Source organism: Aedes aegypti, chromosome 3, assembly GCF_002204515.2.
Source record: "Aedes aegypti strain LVP_AGWG chromosome 3, AaegL5.0 Primary Assembly, whole genome shotgun sequence".
Lineage (NCBI taxonomy): Eukaryota > Metazoa > Arthropoda > Insecta > Diptera > Culicidae > Aedes > Aedes aegypti.
This window is the reverse complement of record NC_035109.1, coordinates 217,512,424-217,531,411: the sequence shown is the minus strand read 5'-3', so window position 1 is coordinate 217,531,411 and position 18,988 is coordinate 217,512,424. Positions and strand designations below refer to the sequence as shown.

The following is an 18,988-nucleotide window of genomic DNA, read 5'->3' as shown; positions in this document are numbered from 1 at the left end:
AAAAAAGTCAAAACCATGTTCTTATATTTGCGATAAAACATGTATTTTTTGTTGCTTATCTAAAAGTATAGATGTTTGATTTTAGTAAAGCTGATATGAATTATTTTTATTTATAATAAAAATACCTGAAAGGCTATCATTTCGTAAAGTTACCTTATGTGGAGAGAAAAACTATTTATACAGTCAGTGATATAAGTTAGTACCGTTAAGTCACCAGTCACCGTGCGGCCTCCACTCACCGTGCACATATACAAATTCCTACAGAATATTCATACTATTTCCACAAACTATTCTATTTTCAGCAAAATAAGATTAAACTAATGAAATAAGGTAGTTTTTGTCACAAAGCATTTTGAAAAACCTAGTTTATGTAGTCAAAATCATGTGAATTCTGTTTGTTAATAAGATTTATCAACACTCTTAGTAGAAACGCCAAAAATTCACATTTTCCATTTTAACGTTAGAGCATGAAATTTTTCAAAAATTCAACTAGTTTTCATTTTGGATACTATAAGTAAGATGTATTTCATCGTATAAGCAATGAGATTTTATGCAAATTAGATTTTTTTTATTGTGTCTCCGTCGAAACCCAAATGCACGGTGAATGGACCCGTTTCAATATTTATGGTTCCTATTACCGTGCATTAGTGTAAAAGGCATGAAATTATTCGGTAATATTAGATTAGATTTATTGTTAAGTCATGATTAAACTACTTCATATTTAGTTTTTGAGTGAATATGAAATGGTTTGGATAATACAGTCAAACCTCCTAAAACGATTCTAGTAAAAACATAATTATTAAGTCAATTTTTAAACTTTTTGTGGTTTTTATTGTAAATGAAGATTGGAATACTCTTAAAAATGAGTGCGCACACTACTAGCAGCATAGTTGCTCCCTCAATAAAGTTTTTTCAAGTTTTTTCAAGATAAGTTTTTTCAAGATCACGACGAAAACTATACGCACGGTGAATGGTGCACTAGTGTGCACGGTAAATGGTGACATAGAACGGTACGAAGTGACCTTAACATGATATTTTCAAACATAATTTTTCAGTATTTTTTGTTATGCATCACTAGTTTCAGATTTTTCTCTGAATTATGATATAGTTTCACGCTACGTAGTGGTATTCTAGTACGCTTCAAATTATTTGGAAAAGTTTTATAATATTTTGAAGTGCATTTTTTTTTTAAATGCACGGTGAATGCTAGCTTGACGGTAACCAAATGCTGTTTTTCTATACAAAATGCCCAAGTTTGGGGTGCTGTATCTCAGCTTCTGGTAGTCCGAATTGGCTGAAATTTGGATGACAAACTACAAATAACTTGAAGTTTTGCCTGTTATTACATTGCAGTCATTTTACATAGAGTTTCAGAGGGTTGTTCAAAGATAAAAGTAAGTAAACGAGAGACTTTTCAATTTAATTTAAAAACGGTAAGTCGTGGAAAATTGGTGTGTTCTGCAAATTTGTGTGACTTCTGAAATTAAACAATTTTGTGCAACAGACCAACAGCCCACCACTTACCGTTTTCGAATTAAATTAAAAAGTCTCTCGGTTACTTACTTTTATCTTTGAACAACCCTCTGAAACTCTATGTAAAATGATTGCAATGTACACACTTAGATTTTTTTCATGAGCTTGGCTGTGCGAATCTCGGTTTACCGATTTTAACCGAGACTCAGCTAACCAATTCTTCGGTTGCTTAGCAACGAAGCACGATTTACTGATACTCGGCTTTTATTTGCTGAGATCCCAGGTAGTTTGTTTGCCGACTACTCGGTTGTGCGGATCTCGGTTAAAATTAGCCGAGATTCGGCACTCTGAATTAAGTGTGTAATACATAATTCCTTTACAGGCAAAATTTCAAGTTATTTGTAGTTCGTCATCCAAATTTAAGCCAATTCGGACTACCAGAAGCTGAGATACAGCACCCCAAACATGGGCGTTTTGTATGGAAAAACAGCATTTGGTTACTAACTTATGTCACTGACTGTGTATATTTTAAAAATTTTACCATTATGTCAAATGTTTTGTAGCAAAGCAATCTATATATAAAAAAATGGAATTGTGTTTGTATGTCACGAAGTGGCTTGAGAACGGGCTAACCGATTTACGCGATTCCTTAGCAGTTGCACTACTCAAGAATTGCAACTTGATCGTGTTGAATAATATTTGCGAAATACTCACCGAAAAAGTTGATAACATCTTAGATACTAGTTAAGTTCCAACAAAACTTAAAGGTAAAGTCTGTGCTAACTTGATAAGAATTGATTTTCGAAGTGAATTCTGTCCCAAAACTTATTAAGTACCGTTTTGACTCATATTCCGAACACTTAAGGCCAACAGTAACTTCTAATGCATATGATAGGCATTAATTAGCTGATATTTGTAAACGTTTTAATTTCTTCACTAAATCTAACTGTTAGCTGTTGAGTGTGCCAATAAAAATGTTTATTTAAATTAATTAAGTATTGTTTGTACGTGAAAGTATGGAGCAACATTTTGATTCAAATGCCGAACACTGTGTTCATTCTGTCTCATATTCCGAACACCTTGATTCAAATTCCGAACAGCACGAATAAATCGTATTCAAATAAATAATTTCGCAAATAAATTTATCTGAGCTAGTTCTACTGGTCTCGAGCTGGAGAATTATCACTACTCCCGAGGTATAAAACAGATTCATAGACGGTACAACTGAATTGCAATTGACTGCCATTTCCTGCTTATTTAATGACATATTTCAGTGAAACATTTCAACCAAATAGCCATACAAAAACAGAGTGTTCGGAATATGAGTCTGTTCGGAATTTGAGACAAAACGGTAGTCGTCAACACAATGGTTAGTCAGCTTAGTGTTCTAGAGGTTGCTTTGCATTAATTGTCGTTTTCGCATTCGTATATTCTGTGGCAGGTACGATGGTACCTCTATGCCCAGAGAAGTCAAGGAAATTTCCATTACGAAAAGATCCGGGGCCGATCGGGAATCGAACCCAGACACTTTCAGCATGGCTTTGCGCGGACTCTAACCATTCGGCTAAGGAACTGCTGATAGCGAAGCTAATTAAGCCGGACCTTTTAGAAGCAACGAATTGACCGACGTCCCATTAACTATAGCAGCCGCGTTTCAAATAATGCGCATCTTTTCAGTTTTTTGTTTGTTTCGGATTTACAACTGCTCCTAAGGGCACGCCTCATTCTTGGTAATCTTCGTTTTGTCGGTTCAAATGTGACTCCTTTGCATTCTTCTCTCCAAACATTCTAGCCTACGTAATGTTAGCCCGTAGGTGTTTGGAAATTAAACATCGTCATGCCTCCACAATAATCCAGGTTCAAACCTGTCACCGACTTGCTTCGTAGTTTGCTGTATTATTTCCATCATTCTCCTGTCGTCAGCTGAAAATAGTTTACTCACAGGCTTTGTTCCTACATCTTTCGACGCAAAATAGTTCTTCACCAATTCATGTATACTGCGATCGGGGTTGCATTCACATGCATGAAAGTTCACCGAATTTACCAGTGAAGTGCCAGTTCCTCCATACACACCATCCTAGACGAGTCTTCGTGGCCTTTGGCTTGTTCATTTTTCTTTATTCATTTGGATTTACATAAATTAACTTGATTAAACCTCGCTAACAATATTTCGTCAATAAACCGAGTGATTATGGCCGCTTCTCTCCATCCTCGACTGCGACCCACGAGCTCCAGGTCCTGGTGCACCTGGTCAATCCACCTAGCTCGCTGCGTCAAACGAATTCTTGTTCCGACCTGATTTGTGGTGAACACCATCTATAAAGGGCTGATGTCCGGCATTCTTGCAACATGCCCAGCATATCCTTCCAGCTTTAGCCACCTTCAGGATACTGTGTTCGCCGTAGAGTTGAGCGTGCTCGTAGTTCATTCTTCGCCGCCACACACCGTTCTCCTGCACACCGGCGAAGATCGTCCTTAGCACTCAGCGTTCGAAATCCCCAAGAGCTTGCAAGTCCTTCTCGAGCATAGTCCACGTCTCATGCCCTTAGAGGACTGCCGACCTTCTGAGCGTTTTGTACATCGTGCATTGATGTGGAGGTGAATATTTCTTGACGGCAGTTTCTTCCTTCGCCCATAGTAGGCACGACTTTCACTGAAGATGCGTCTTCGTATTTCCCGACTAACATTGTTGACAGCCTTCAGCAAGGATCCGAGGTAGACAAACTCGTCAACCACCTCGAAGGTATCCCTAGGTAAGTCCTGTCGTGCTCAGTCCCGCCTACCAGCATGTACTTTGTTTTCGATGCGTTCACCACCAGTCCGACTCTTGTTGTTTCGCGTTTCAGAAAGGTGAACAAATCTACCACCGTTTCAAATTTTCTCCCAATAATATCCATGTCGTCCGCGAAGCAAAGCAATTGTTCTGATCTCGTGAAAATCGTGCCTCGACTATTAAGTCCGGCTGTCTGAACATGCCCTGCCCATAGTATCCTTCCAGCTTTGGCTACCTTTTGGATACTGGGTTCGCCGTAGAGTTGGGCGAGCTCGTGGTTCATCTTTCGCTGCCACGCACCGTTTTCCTGCACACCGCCAAAGATTGTCCTAAGCACCCGACGTTCGAAGACTCCAAGTGCTTGCAAGTCCTCCTCGAGCAGCGTCCACGTTCCATGTCCGTAGAGGACTACCGGCCTTATGAGCGTTTTGTACATGGTACATTTGGTGCGGGTGTGAATCTTTTTTGACCGCAGGTTCTTGTGGAGGCCACAGTAGGCGTGATTTCCACTGATGATGCGCCTCCGTATTTCACGGCTAACGTTATTGTCAGCCTTCAGCAAGGATTCAAGGTAGACGAACTCGTTCGAGGTGCTGTACGTATCCCCATATATCGTAACACTGCTACCTAGGCGAGCACTGTCGCGCTCGGCCCCACCAGCTAGCATGTACTTTGTCTTGGACGTATTCACCAACATTCAAACTTTTGATGCCTCGCGTTTCAGGGTGGTGTACAGATCCGTCGCTTTCTTGTAGTTGGTGCATATTACCCCTTTCTTCCACTCCTCCGGTAACTGTTCTGTTTCACAGATTGTGCCTATCAGCCGGTGCAGACAAATGGCCAGCCTCTCCGGACCCATCTTTATGCGTTCAGCTCCGATACCATCCTTACCAGCAGCATTATTGTTCTTGAGCTGATGAATGGCATCCTTAACCTCTCTCAAAGTGGGGGCTGGTTGGTTTCCATCGCCCGCAGTACTGACGAAGGTATTTCCTCCGTTGTCCTGTCCTTCATTGCCAGTGCTTTCAGCGCCATTCAGGTGCTCGTCGAAGTGCTGCTTCCACCTTTCGATCACCTCACGCTCGTCCGTCAAGATGATACCATACTTACATCTCGGCTCGCGGCACGAAGCCGTTGCGGGATGCGTTGAACTTCTGATAGAACTTGCGTGTTTCTTGAGACCGGCACAGCTGATTCATCTCCTCGCACTCCGTATCCTCCAGGCGGCGTTTTTTACCTCCCGAAAGAGGCGGGTCTACTGTTGCCGTTTCCGTCTATAACTGTACGTTGTTAACGACGGAGAGTTTTGGGCGCAGTTAAACCATCACCAGATAGTGGTCAGAGTCGATGTTATCGCCACGATAGGTCTTGACGTCGATAATGTCGGAGAAGTGCCGTCCATCAATTAGAACGTGGTCGATTTGTGATTCTGTCTGCTGAAGTGATCTCCAGGTGTATCGGTATGGAAGGCTGTGCTGGAAGTAGGTGCTACGAATGGCCATATTCTTGGAGGCGCCGAAGTCAATTAGTCATAGGCCGTTTTCGTTCGTCAGCCGGTGGACACTGAACTTTCCAATCGTCGGTCTGAACTCCCCCTCCTGGCCAACCTGAGCGTTCAAATCACCTATGATGATATTGACGTCGTGGCTTGGGCAGCGTATTCGCGTTCGAGCTGCGCGTAATAAGCGTCTTTATCATCATCAGTGCTTCCGGAGTGAGGGCTGTGCACGTTTATTATGCTGAAGTTGAAGAATCGGCCTTTGAGCCTCAACTTGCACATTCCTTCGTTGATCGGCCACCACCCGATCACGCATATCACCTATCACTATAAGAGCTGTTCTCAGCTCACGTGTGTTGCCGCAGCTCTGGTATGGTTACCTCTAAACGTTCGCAACATCGAACCTGTCCAGCACACATCCTGCTGCGCTACGATGTCGAAACCGCGGATCGGAGAGTATGAGTGTGCTTCCGATGATGTTGAGAGATTTGCAGTTCCACGTACCGAGTTTCCAATCGCTAGTCCATTTTCATCGCTGTGATCATTGCCGATTGTTCCGGTCCGTATTCTGTCGTCGACGTTCCTGTGCTGATGTGTTTTACGGTTCGCTTGCAGGGCCTGACACCAACCCCCTTGATTTCCGGAGGACTATTCCCACTAAATGTTCGGAGGACCATAGTGCGCATAGACCATAATGTATTCAAAGTTTGATGACGCTTTTTCTCATTCCCAATTTCTTCTTTTAGACGTTACTTTCGAACTAGTACAAAACTTGCATATCATCTGAAGTGTTCTTATGAGAACATCCATAGTTATTAATAGATAGCTTTTGCATTCTCATACATAGTGTGGCAAGCACGATGATACCACAAAAAAAATCGCCGGGAACGTATTTCGACTGTGCCATTGGGCGTTGCATGCTAGTCCGTTGTGTAGTGTAGTGCTGCTTTCTAAGAACAAATCGTCCATTGGAAGCATTGACGAGTCGGTGTCTTAAAAAAAGTCCGAAATATATCATACCAAATGATTTAATTTATATATTTTTGGTTTGGCTATATTCCATCTAGTCGTCAAGTGTCCGTAATATGGATCAGAACGGTACTTGGTAAATTGCAAAGAGTTGTCAACAGAGTCGCTTCACTTTAAGATTTCAACATTTTCCGAAATGCTTTACTCCTTAAATTTTATAAACTTGCATGAAATCAAATGCACAACTGAGCCTCATTCTACTCCTTAAATGGTTATTTTTGTTGACTTGCAACTTGCATGGTGAACTTAGTTCGCACAACTTAATTCACATGGGGGCCATCTTTCGTCAGCACCGTCATAAGGGCACTTCGTAATGGAAGCAATATTTGTTTTACGATTGATCGTTTGAATAAAAGCATTTTCAATTCATTCACACCTCTGGTGCGATGGATGAAAAGTGTTGAAAATCACTCTTCATGGGCGAATGTTCAACAGTCCCGTGGGATTCGGAATCAAATTTGCTTTCCACTGTGTCGGTCATCGACACAATTTATATATTGATTCAACGTGCAGCAAGGGTGTGTTTGCGAATCACATAGAATTCAGCTCCCTCCTACATGAGAGCCATATATAAGTTACATTGATGGCACGTTAATTTATTTGCACATTACTCGAACGTGCAATAAATTTCAATTATTCACATTTATTATCACTCCTATGGTTCTGATTACACTTTGATTCCGATCCGCGATAGGTAGTCCGTTCCGTTACAGTTCGAATCTAGAGACTGTTTTGTCGCAATGACGGGTATCACTTTGGAAACTTATATCCCAATGCACAGTGGTCCAGGAATCAGTTTTACGCGGAAAGATGCATTTTGAGCTTTAGAATGAAACATTAGACAAAAACGGTCTTCTACAAAGTTGTTTGTATTAGTTAAGCCCTTTGTTTGATGTTATTAAAAATTAGGGTGGACCACATTTTCATAGCAATTGTGTAACTAACTTTCTTATTTGTAGAAATTATATTATACATGCTTCAGCAAAGTTGTAGACCATTCAATTTCAAGCAACTTTGCCAAAAAAAGTTTTTTTTTATCTCTTAAATTGACCGATTTAGAGCTTTTTTCCTACGGTGACATAGGGTGGTCCGAACAAAACTGGTTTTCTGGCTCTAGAGTTTTCAATTCAAATTTCTCATCAAAGTAGTCTATGAAACACTTTTAGGGCTTTGAAAAATGTGTAATTTGGTGAGTGAAGAAACTCGCTATCTCCTTCCGTTTAGGAGTTATTGTTGTTTTTCTCTCAAAAACATGCCTACTTTGATTGTGAATATCTCTGATTGGTGCAAACATAAAAAATATCTTTTGACGGCATTCAAAAGACAAAATAAAATTGTATATTATATCAAAAAATTACAGATGTGTTATTTTTGTAACTCTAATAAAATGCCTTGAAAAACAAAGGATTTTAAGCAGAAAAACTTTAATAACTTTTGAACTAAAATAGATATCATCAATATTTTTGCATGAACATTTGCGTTTTGTTAAGTTCTTCGAGTCGTTCATAGACCGCTTTGACGAGAAATCCGAAATAAGAAAGATAGGGCTCTAAAACTATTTTGAAGATTTTCATAGTATGTATTTCTTTATTATTTTGCATTTTGGGCATGAAAATGAAATTTTAGACAAAAATGATCTACAAAATTGTTTCTAAAAATGTAAGCTTACATACTGTGTCATTTGAAACTAGGGTGGTCCACAATATCACACATATCATATAATCAACTTTTTTATTTGCAAAAATACTGGTATATGCTCTTAGGTAAAGCGGTAGAACTTGAAATTTTGATCAACTTTGCCAAAAAAAGTTTTTCTGTAGCTCAAAATTTGACCAATCTAGAGCATTTTTTCCTAATCATCCCAGGGTGGTCCAACAAAAATAAGTTTTTCAACTCTAGTTTTTTTAATATTATTTTCTCGTCAAAGTCGTCTATGAACGACTTTTAGAACTTAACAAAACGCAAATTTTCATGTAAAAAGATTGTTGATATCTATTTTAGTTCAAAAGTTATTAAAGTTTTTGTGATAAAAAATATTTGACTTTCAAGACGTTTTATTCGAGTTACAAAAATAACACATCTTTAATTTTTTGATATAATATACAATTTTATTTTGTCTTTTGAATGCCGTCAAAAGATATTTTTTATGTTTGCCCCAATCAGAGATATTCACTATCAAAGTAGGCATGTTTTTGAGAGAAAAACAACAATAACTCTTAAACAAAAGGAGATAGCGAGTTTCTTCACTCACCAAATTACGCAAATTTCAAAGCTCTAAAAGTGTTTTATAGACTACTTTGATGAGAAATTTGAATTGAAAACTCTAGAGCCAGAAAACCAGTTTTGTGCGGACCACCCTATGTCACCGTAGGAAAAAAGCTCTAAATCGGTCAATTTAAGAGATAAAAAAAATTTTTTTTGGCAAAGTTGCTTGAAATTGAATGGTCTACAACTTTGCTGAAGCATGTATAATATAATTTCTACAAATAAGAAAGTTAGTTACACAATTTCTATGAAAATGTGGTCCACCCTAATTTTCAATAAAACCAAACAAAGGGCTCAACTAATACAAACAACTTTGTAGAAGACCGTTTTTGTCTAATGTTTCATTCTAAAGCTCAAAATGCATCTTTCCGCGTAAAACTGATTCCTGGACCATAGTGCAATGGCGCAAAACAAAATGCAATTTTCGGGCTGAAACTTTTCCCGTTAAAGACTCTGTCTGTTAAATTTGTTCATAAAACTTTTTCTTTTCGTTTATGTGTCCTGTATGCTTGCATTTGTTGCAGCAATACTGTGAATGAATTATTTCTCATGCAATGTTTTAAAATGTGATGAAGTTGTTAAGAAATTATATCAATTAGAATACCAGATTTTGTAGGAACAAGTAATAGCGTTTTTTTTCTATTACTAAAGTAAAAAGTTGGACTATAATTCGATGCCGTCAAAAACACTTGAAACTTCTAAATATTGATTACGTCCCCATTGAGATCAAGCCTGATTCTCCGATTGAGAGTGTTTTAAGAGAATTTCCACTGTTATTAATTAAATTCTTTGCCAATTATGTGTTCGTTTATGGGGTGGCTGGTAAAACGAAACCCTATGTCCGGGGAAATCAAGGAAATTACCATTTTGAAAAGGAATTGCACGCAGACACCTTCATCATAGCTTTGCTTTGAACCCATGAATATTACCACAAGGCTCAGGAAGCAAGTTTGCAAACAGATTTAATATATTTGCTCCATACTTGCATAGAATAAAAAAGAAAAAAGATATTAGGAGAAGTGCTTCCAAAACTAAACATATGATATTCTTACATGAATTATAAGTTCTTTATGTAAAACCTTTGATTTGATATATCACAATGATAGGGGCTCCGACAAATTAACTGGATAAAGTTTACTATCATGAACTCATGCTTTATTAAAATTTAGCATAATAATTCGACGCTCCATTGCATGGTACAACATAAAAAAACTTTTTCAATGTATGATATAAAGGCGTAGTTAGGCGTTTCGTATGAATGCTTCGAGGTGTAATAATTATTCAATTATTAACAAAAGCTCGACCCATATATCTATGATCTCACGAAAAAGAAATAAAAATAACTTAATCGTAGTTTTAGGCCAACAGTCATCAGTTGATATGGCTGATATTGTACAACTATGGCCACTGCAATTCGGCGGTGCTTCGCGTTCGTTACAGAATTATTCAATGTGAAAAACGTTTCGCTGTGATTCGTTTAACTTCTATACTGTTTCCTTATAGTTAAGTTAAATATTTTCGTAAGATGAATGATAATTCATGTGTTTCTGTGTTAAAAGAAGATTGTTCGGATACTGATACGCGTGGTTGTGAATCCGGACACAGTGTTTGAGCATCAAGTTTTATAAGTTTTAACAACAAATATTGCATTATGGTTATTGGTAAACTTAAATAGAATGCTCACAAGTGATATTGTTTTGATTCTGAATATTTATAATCACTATTGAGTGTAAATTGTGTGTTTTCATGGGGGAAAAATGCGCACATCGCATTATCTTTTGAAGTCTTTCAAAAATAGTGTTTTAAGTTGTTTTTGGAATCAGTGTCAGAAAAGCAACATTATTTGCCGCAAATCTATGAACTTATGTTTCATTATATCAAAGTATGTTTGATTTTTTATGGTTTTATGTGGAATACAGCTGTGGTGATTTGATGCAACAATTCCGGGTTTTGATTCAGGTGTCTGGATTTGCGAACACGACATGGTGTCCTTTCATAGCAATAAGTTATAAAATACAGATTACCCAATTGCGTACAGGCATTTAAATATCTGTATCACCTTAGGCGTCCGGGTATTGATGCAGCACGGTATGTGAGGAACTTTAATTTCTAAAAATTGCCAAAGTGCTTAATTGGGGCTGAAGTTTTGTAAAGCTAATATCCCATACTGGGTAAATAGTCGGAGAATAATTCTGATAGAAATTTATATGCTACTACATTACGAGGCTCATGTATAATCTCAATGTGACTGTTATGCGGATACAGTTACCAATGTGACAAAGGAACTTGGTATTTTATTCAAATTTTCTAGAAAAAACTCACAGGTTTCAGTAAGTCGATCGAACGTGTTTATCATCGTCCCATATAAAATGACAGTTTTTATACACACAGGATGATAAAGCCCTCATAGTAGAACGTTTACTCCGTACTCATCCCAAATCAGCTGAAAGATCAATCAAATATTCCTCTATGCATCCCCTTTACTACAACCCTGCGAATGCAATCTGCAAAAAGCAATACGCGAGAGAATCGCATTCGCTCTCTCGCTCGTAATTCAACAACACGCGCGCTGCATTCGCGCCATAATTTTTCCCGATTTTCCCACAGCTTCTAATCCCACCGTTCGTCGTCTGGCACTTTGTCCACCCTCACCTCACTCGGAGCCATGCTGACGGCGCTCAAGCCGGCGGATTCCACGTGAACCATATGGTTCATTCCTGGCCGCGCTCCAACGTCTCCGTCTGCGTCTGCTCTGCTTCCCTCACAAATTACAACCAGATTTTCGTGTATCAACAAAAGCTCGTGAAAATTCGTACCGCTGCTGCTGAGTTTGCGTTGTCCCCCACGAACGACGACGACGACACGAAAAGCGTGCGAGAGTGAACTGGATGAGGACTTGACTTCGGTGTGCCAAGCAGATCCTCAGTTTATTTTCAGTTTCCGTCGGAGTGACTTTGCTAAGGCAGGCGTTCTCTCTCTGTAGGGTGTGTGCTTTATACTGGGAGTTATACTGCGTGTTTCGCATTGAAGTAGCTCGTTATTGTCGAGTGAAGTGGTTTCACCTTTTGATGCTGTAGAGCTGTTCTTTAACACACTGAGCGTAAAACGGGAATCAGCAGGTCGCGCGAAGAGTGTTTGACCGAGTTTTGCCAAAGCGTGGCGTTCATATGCTGAAGGTACGAGTTCAAGGTTATCATCGCTGAAAATTCGCCGCCAGTGCATGCTGGTTTGTTATGGAAAAGCGGTTGGAATGCATTACTTATCTGTTGCGAAGCGGTGAAATATGAACCGCTGGTGGAATATGTGCTGCTGATTACGAGTCCTGGTGGGTGGTGAGTTCGTCAGAAGTGCGTACTGTGAGATTGCTGTGTGGTTCTCCAGCTGCAGAAGAGTGGTGTTCGTCGAGTATTGGCCAGTAGATAAGGAAAGTTTTGTGTTTGTGTAGATGGTGGAAACTAATTTGAGCAAACAGTGAGCTTCCGTTCTTCATCAAAATCGTTCGATTAAATCACTGAAGAGCGGTATACACACAATCTAAGCGAGTAGTCGTGTGCTTTGAAGTAAGTCCATTGTGTCAACTTTTTACCAAGCCAGGCCGTAAATCTGTATGAGAATTATCGATCAAGTTTCCGCTCTCCTTAAAGTGTCATTCAAGCAAGAACCCGACGCTTTCCGTTGTTCTTATTACAACCGTTCTGCCGCTCCCTCCCCGGAATCGCCTGCAGGTCCTTACCTGGCAAACCAAAGTGTGAGTGTTCATCGATTCAGTGCACGTCGAGGCGTAACTCGTGCTGAGCGCTGTAGTGGATTGAATTTTTAATAAGGCATTACATTTCTGAATAATTAAACGGATTTCCTCAGACCGTCCTTCGTCAAACTAGTGAAATGACTAGTGTCCCTGAAGTTGGAAGCGCTAGTTCGTGGCAACATTGTTCATAAAAAAATACAAAAAGTTACAGCGATTGCAATTGCTGACGAGCCGTGGAGTTTCGACTGGCCAATCAAACACAACGTAATTAAAGCAGCAGCAGCTGGCAGAGACTAGCCGCCCTCCTGCCAGCAGTCAGACCAGACGACCAGAGCAAAGTTGAAATACGGTGAAAGGCTAAAAATAGTTAAATATTATTGGAGATTACGCCCGAAGAAGGGCTGCTCTGTTTTCCGAAGCGGCGCAGAAATCAAAGAAGAAGAAGAGCGAAAAGTTCAGTCCCACATAGTGAGTTGATTAATTAGTGTTGGATTAATGAGTGCACCGTCCGACTTCGCAAGGTCAATCCTGTAGTGTACCCAACGGAGAAGTAGTTATCCAGTGGAAGCAGAAGCATATAAAGTATATTCATATCTCTTTACACCGTTAAAGATTATCGCGCACCACAAATTTTTGAAACTCTTTCAACATCAAAGTTTTATAATCCGTACATCTAAAGTGTAGTGGATATTTTCTTGTATGAATATCAGATATCAGTAGTGTTTTATGAATACATGTTAGAATAGTGGCACCACATTATCACTAAAGTGAATAAGAAAAAAGAGAAGAAACAACCGATACATCAAAAAAAAATATCACAAAATTAATATCAACGTAGAGGCCCACAAGTGTATCGCACCTGATCCACAACCAAACGCCTTATCCGTCATCACAACATATCCCTAAAACGACCAAAATAGAGCAACAGTGGAAAGAATTGAGTGGCACCGATAAAATAAAAGTTACAAGTCACCTTGCTAGAAGGAAATAGCGTCGTACAGTCCAAAAGGCAAGCAGCAGTAGAATATCCAGAGCACGTACCGATAACTTCCATGTGTATTACCTATTTTCGGAACATATCAAGCACAATTTTATTAAACTAAAGGTAACCCAGACAACCAGAAATCGCATGAAAGTTCACGTTACAACTCGTTTATTCATACTAATTACATCAAACCCGCAAAACACCGTGGATAAACTCGTCAGTTTGATAAGTTTTCTCGCATAAAACACTTCTTTTCTGAGTTCTTTTATACATTTTGTTTCGTCTCGTACACTCGTACAAAGTGAGTCGCATCAATCCGTAGCAGCTGTCAAATCAACATTTGTTATCATAAGTTAAGTCGCATAAGATCACAGGTTGGTTCGGTAGAATATTTATACACTCGCATTGTATGTTATTATTCATCACATAATATATGCACGCATATCGCCTCCACTTTTGTACGTTGAAGGCCTTTTCGCGACATCTTATAAGTGAAATTTTGCACATATAAAGCCTCCAGGTGATTTCGTTATACGTGCATTTTGGTTGTCTGGGAAGTGTCGAATGGATGGAGAAGTAGTAATCTAATGATTTATTGAAAACCAATGAAAGTCAATGAAGGTTGACGACGCTTTCTATTTTTGTTTCTGTTTCCGATAAGGGGAGGAATTCGACAAGATACGAACACGACTTCCAATTTCAAGCAGGCTTTCTATGCGTTACCCCAGTAATTTCCTTGTTGTCCAAAGCTTCGACCATGGCCATGGTCATTACCGTGATTAAAATTTGAAAGGTCTTCTATCTCTAATTGGATGATTTTTCTCCTATGTAAATACGATTTCATTAGGAGTTCCTGTTTTTTATGCAATACATTGATCTTCACTACTACTACTACATCAATTTTGTTTTCATTTATGGTTTATATGGAAGCCACATGAACCACCAATCTAATGATGATTACACTTCTTCTGATTGAGAGATAAGTGCATTTTTTATTCCGTTTATTTTTATCTTAACGTGTGACATAAAATTTGTAAATATATCAAATGTATTCGCATACAAGCACAGTGACAGCCTATATTGGAATGATTTGTAGCCCTGTTACATTTACATTGCTTTATTTTCACCGTTTAAATGTCATTATGGTATGAGAGAACATAATTCGTACTTACTGCCTCCCATCGCCAACTTTTCGTTGGTTTTGCTGAATCTATGACATTTGGTCGAATGACGTATGGTCGAATGACATTTGGTCGAAAGTACATTTGATCGAATGGACATTTGGTCGAAAGTAATTTAATTGCTTTAAAAACATATGACATTTGGACGGAAGGACGTTCAGTAGAAAATTTAGTCGAATAGGGATATTTAAGATTGTCGTACAGAGTGCTATTTTGATATTAATACACAGTGATAGGGGCAGTGAAAAAAAGAGTGCATGTATGGTCCATGCTATTGGCTTTAGGACATTTCGTCGAATGACATTTGGTCGAATGACGTTTGGTCGAATGACATTTGGTCGAAAGTACATTTGGTCGAAAGGACATTTGGTCGAATGGTCATTTGGTCGAATTGCTTTGCAACTTTTTTTTATGCTGGAATGACGTTTAGCTGAACGGAAATTTGGTTGAAAGCTTATTTTTAAATGGTTTATTATCACTCGGTGAATTTAATTATTGTTTTCTAAGTTTTGCAAAGTTGGTGAGATGATGTATTATTTTAAGTAATCTGAATCATTACCTGTTGTTGAATTAAAAATGGGACATTGTATGTAGTCTTATTCTCAAATTCCATACATCTTTTGATTAAATGAAATTTTCGGAAAAAGTTATTTTATACATTGACTGAAATATTTAGCTCTAGTGAATTTATTATTCTTTGAAAATATCATCATTTCTTGAAAAAATGCTCAAGTTTTTATTTTATTACTCAATGCTGTGAACATGATGCTTGCATTATTTATTATTCTTTTGAAATGTCATCGTTCTTTGCAATGAACTGCTGATCTTCATCTGATGGAAGAATTAGGAGAGAGTGCTTGGGATCTTTCTTTGAATTCCGGGTCTTGCAGCTTACGAAAGTGGATAAGATTTTTGAATGCGGAAATCATAATTAAGACGGCACAAAAAATTGCTTTAAGGAAAACATTTACGGCGAAGTGAATTTTAGGTGTCGGTAACTCTGCTCATGAACTGGCTTATTGTTACTTCAAGTTTAGTGAAATTCCTCAAGCAAATATTTGGCTTTGATGACCTCGGATGAATAACAAAGTTTGCAGTAGAAGCTCTGAATTATTAAAAATGAAAATTGTGCTGATTCTATGTATCGGGTAAAAGAAGACGAGCTAACTGAGGAGACAAAAATGGCTTGCTTCCATTTAAGATCAACTTATCTCGAATTGCAGAACATACCTGAACGAAAAAGGGAAGATTCAAATATGACGTCCATCGTTTTTCGGGATTTCTAGACCCCCCCCTCCCCCTCTGTCACGCTTTTTCCAATACCTAATACATGCACTGTCACACTTTCGTAGACCCCTCCCCTCCACCAAATGATGGACGTCATTTTTGGATGACCCCAGCAACATAAAACATTAAAAACGCAAGAGGTACAGAGATTGTTAGTAGAATGTCTGATACTTTTTAAATAATTCAGTCTCTCTTGCTTTGGCGATAAAATGCTACTCTCGACTATAGTCAGACTAAACGTAAAATTCTATTTCCATACCATTAAGATTCGACCACTATCCTTTCCACGAAATGTTGGTTCGACCAAATATCATAAGCTTTCTGTTGCAACTAAACCTTTTCGACCAAATGTCCATTCGACGAAATGTCCATTCGACCAAATGTACTTTCGTCCAAACGTCATTCGACTAAATGTCATTCGACCAAATGTCTTTCGACCAAATGTCATAGATTCCATGCTATTACTGGAGGTTGCATATTCTAGAACAACAGGATAGAGTTCAAGAAATCCGCTTTGGTGAATCTGCTTTGATGAATATCATTGAACAAACATCAACTCTACAATATGCGATGATATTTTGGGGTTCTAGTTGCTCACTCTGACTTCCTTACAAAATTAATTGAATCCTTGCATTTTTGACTTAACTTGATGTCATTTTTCTCACTCAGGCTTATTCTTCAAATCAGACGAATCGAGACTAGCTGATTTAAAATAAAAGAAAGTAACTTTTATCATATTAAATGATTCACTATGACAAGCAAAATGTATCTTTCTTGCGAACTTTTAAAGCACTTCTTCGAAGCGTTTCCCTAATGGCTTGACCATCAAAACTGTCCCCTCATATTCAACATATGGAACTACAGTCGCCTCTCCACATCTCGATATCGAAGGGACCATCGAGATAGGGAGAGATCGAAACAAAGAACAAATGTTTGATGAATACTAGATTGAAAAACACTCCGTTGCCAAGAAAGTAAAACACAAACAAACGTCACTTTGTGCTCCTAATTTGTTTTGAATCCCAAAACTTTGGTCTAGTAACCTTCGATATTGGTTATATCGACATACGGAGAGAACTGATGATATTATGAAAGAATAATAAATTCAAAAGATCATTATGCTTCCATCATTTAGCAATAAATAGAGTTCTATTTGTAAGAAAATTCATAAATGCTCAATAATACGATAAACATGAAAATAATAGTTTTATGGCATTGACATAATTACCTTGAGAAATGAACAATGACAAGAATTCTTAATCCTATATAGACACTAGTACATATGCTAACCTCGTTGTAAAACGTAAATAATAACTATCATTTAGAAAGATTCGTTATTGACATCTGATGAAAAGTTCGTCAACCCATCTATCCAAAACAAACGTTAAACCCAATGTTCATTCATTGTGGAACAAATTAAGTTTTTTTTAAACCAAACGATTTTCCAGTCAAGGCATATGTCCCTTCGACCAAATGTACTTTCAACCAAATGTCCTAAAGCCGGTTTTGCTTTCCCCTATATATAAGTAACAATAATTGACAAGTAGAGTAAAGTGGGGCAGAAGTTCGAGTGGGGCAAGAGTTTCTTATTAAGATTTCTAGCTCAGTTCGAAATAGAACTTATAAATGTTATGGTGGTTTGAATGCTATTCAAGTAAGAGACTTTCACTCCAAATATCATAAAAATTGATTGAGATTTGGAAAAGTTATGAATATTTGTTGTTTTTCGACGTGAATATTGTAATTTTTGGTCAAATTATCGTTGCATGTACCAAATAATGATACATCTTTTTCTATATTTTATGTAGGGGCGTTTCTAAGCCTACCATAAGGATGCTTTGAGGTGTATTAGTTTTTGCATAAATGCTTGGAAACAATTTTTGGCCCATAGTAGGGCAAAAGTTCGACCCATGTATTAACTCACGGAAAAAATAGTAACTTGCCTAAAATCCACATATTATCTTAAAAGTTAGCGAAATTTGCTCGATCGTGCGAAAAATGTCACCAAAATTTTACATTTCTCTTAGTTTTTCAAAAAACTGCTATTTTTGGGTAAATTACAATCAATTCTGTTTGGGCAATTTTTTGATGATTTTTTAGTGTGTATTTTTCGGCAAACATAATTTTATGGCTGATATAACTTATGCCTGTCATAAAAGTATCAATATTTTGTGGTTAAGCCAGCGAACTTTTGCCCCACACTAGATTCGAACGGTTGTGCTACTTTTCCCCGAATGTCGGTTCCCCGAATGTCGTTTCCCCGAACGTCAGTTCCCCGAATGCCAGTTCCCCGATTATCCCGTTTCCCCGAATAGCCCACTTCCCCGAAAAGTTTTTGGCACTCATATTTGTCATAACTTTATACATTTCAGGAGGGTGAACGTACTAGTCATCTAATATGCACCCTTCTTTATTTGATTGGCGGTTCTTACGAGTTTTACCATCCTCGGCATTTTTGGCAACATATTTTTAGTCGAGAATGATTAAATGCCTCCTTCTTTTGATTGCTTATCGTTCTTCCTAATTCACCATCCTGCCACTGAAAACTATTATAGCACCTATTTGAACTGCTACACTTTTCGGGGAAGCGGGTCATTCGGGGAAATGGCATTCGGGGAAACGGGTCATTCGGGGAACTGGCATTCGGGGAACCGACATTCGGGGAAACGACATTCGGGGAAAAGTAGCACAATCGATTCGAACTCTTGCCACACCGGTGGGACGAAAGTTCGTTTAAGACAATCCATTT

At 38.3% G+C, this 18,988-nt stretch overlaps 1 protein-coding gene across 1 annotated transcript in view; it reads left to right on the top strand.

Moving 5' to 3' along the window:
- The first annotated feature begins 11,968 nt into the window (after positions 1 to 11,968).
- Positions 11,969 to 18,988, top strand: part of LOC5568022 (small conductance calcium-activated potassium channel protein) — an 806,025-nt gene continuing 799,005 nt past the window's right edge. Inside the window, exon 1 of the mRNA XM_021853723.1 lies at positions 11,969 to 13,891. The gene's annotated coding sequence lies outside the window, so the exon portion shown is untranslated. The remainder of the gene's footprint in view (positions 13,892 to 18,988) is intronic.